The sequence below is a fragment of the Gopherus evgoodei genome, chromosome 2, assembly GCF_007399415.2.
Source record: "Gopherus evgoodei ecotype Sinaloan lineage chromosome 2, rGopEvg1_v1.p, whole genome shotgun sequence".
NCBI classification, from domain to species: domain Eukaryota; kingdom Metazoa; phylum Chordata; order Testudines; family Testudinidae; genus Gopherus; species Gopherus evgoodei.
Window position 1 is genome coordinate 62,717,538 of NC_044323.1, and position 2,176 is coordinate 62,719,713.

Sequence of the window (2,176 nt, forward strand, 5' to 3'; positions counted from 1 at the left end):
TTTGATTAAATCCACATTAAAGAAATTTTGCATTTGTATTTGAAATTGTGAAGTATTTCTGAAGGGAACAAGTGGATGTTACGCTGTCACTAGTTTCAGATCTCAGCTTAAGTCAAATGAAGGTGAGCTTGGTCACCTCATTCTGGACCTGATTAGACATCTGTTCACATTCAAAACCAACTCAGCCATTGCTGTGAGCAGCAACATCCACTAGTGTAGTAGTCTGTGTCAGATTATATGCTGAAGACACTATCTTTCTTACTATTAAAGATTATTTAGATTTGTCCTTCAAAAACCTTCTCCTCAAAATGAGGATTTCTGCAAGTACTTAAATATAAATGTTGACAGTAGTCCAATGACTTTAAAAACACAGGAACAAAGTTGAGTTGGACTCAAGTAGCCAATAGCAGTTCACATTTTTAAGTGAAGACAACTCATTGCTTTACAATGCAGCACATTACAAAATATGCAAATTGCAGATAGTGGTAACAGTTTGAGTGGAACATTTCCTAGATCTTGCTAATGAAGAGTACCAAGTCATTTATTCAACTCTATTTAACTGAAAGCTGTTTTAACGAATGACAATAGTTAACCAAAATGCTACGGTTTTTGCACTGTAACTTTTATACATCTACAGAGATTAAGCAAATAGGAATAGTGCCTAACATGTTAACATAACCACTAATTGGTAGCATTTAGAACCACATTTATACTTGCAGTCACATTGGTCTCATTTAAATAACTAATACCCAGATGTTGTGCTATTTTTAATCTAAAATCTTCAGAAACTAAGAGGCCACTAGATTATAAAAGCAAAGTCTTTATTTCAGGCCCAAAACAGAGTTACTGAAGTGAACCCTGATCTGCTCTCCCACTCCCATTTCATTCTGTTCTCTGATCCCACCTCCTTTTGGAAGGAGGTTGTAGTGACGTGTCCACCTGAGCCTTTCAGGACTGATGCATTAACCCCTTCGCTGCTACAGCCCCCAAAGACAAAGTTCTGTAGTGCACTGACTTCTATCATAATCAGAGTCTGAGTGTCACAGAACTTTGCTTCAAGAGACTAAATCCTCCCAAGTTACTGGTCCCAAGAGTTTCTTCAAGCGGAAGGCTCCCTTTCTGGAAATGGAGAATAAAGACAGTTAGAGGGGAACCCCTTTGATTAATCAATTAATTCAGCATAGAATCCGAGCACCAAGACTAAGGAAAGGAACAGCCCCAAAGCTAAATGGCTGCTCCAGTCAATGCAAGTTGCAGTGGCCCCCACCAGCAGCTGGCTTGAGTAACAGACTGAAATAATTCAGGAACAGCTGGTTGTATCACTAGTCCAGCTGCTGGTGCCTTCCTGCTCGCCAGGGAAAGCCATTATTCTAGTGTCCCATGAAAGGTGACCACCCCGGGGCTGCCAGCACACCATAGTGCACACAGATACTAGACATGCCACGGGACTTGGGACAAGTTGGCACCTTCAACACAAGGCTGGGGGTGAAGAAGCAGGGCCCTAACCAGCACAAACAAGCTATCCTCCCCATAACAGCAGTAAGTAATCCTGGGCAGTTCCCTAGCCATCCATGGAGAACAGAACCCCTTCCACGAGGGCCAGAGACTCCCCCCCAGACAGCCAGTCACGCATCCCCTCCTCTTGCACGAAGGCCAGAGACACCCCCCGGCCGCGCATCCCTTGCATGACGATCATTCACCGTCCTCCCCTTGCACGAGGGCCAGAGGCTCCCCCCAGGCAGCCAGCCATGCACCCCTTCCCCTTGCACGAGGGCCAGAGACATCCCCCGGCCGTGCACCCCCCCTTCCCTTGCACGAGGGTCATTTACCCTCCTCCCCTTGCACGAGGACAGGAGACTCCCCCAGCCATGCACCCTTCCCTCTCCTTGCACGAGGGCAGAGCTATGCCCCCCGCCCGCACCTGGAGCGGCCGCGGCTCCCAACGCAACAGGTCCCGCGCAGCGCCTCGCGCTCCGGCCGCCGCAGCAGCCCCGCTGCAGCCGAAGGAGCCGCGCCGGCGGCGGTCCCCCGGGCTGGGGGGAGCAACGGGGGCTGCAGCCTGCGGCCCGGCTACGTCCCCGCGGCGCCCCAGTGCTGGCGCCGGCCGCCCCCAGCCCTGCTCCGCTCCGCTCCGCTCCATCTTGACTTTTGCCGACGTGGAAATTTTAGGTTCGGA

The 2,176-nt window shown here is 49.4% G+C and overlaps 1 long non-coding RNA gene across 1 annotated transcript; it reads right to left on the reverse strand.

Moving 5' to 3' along the window:
• Positions 1-404: 404 nt before the first annotated feature.
• LOC115644864 lies at positions 405-1,976 on the reverse strand. Its single transcript, XR_003998610.1, has 2 exons — positions 1,922-1,976; positions 405-1,119 (listed from the first exon to the last, which is right to left on the reverse strand). It is a non-coding gene; the product is annotated as an uncharacterized LOC115644864 (long non-coding RNA).
• Positions 1,977-2,176: the final 200 nt, after the last annotated feature.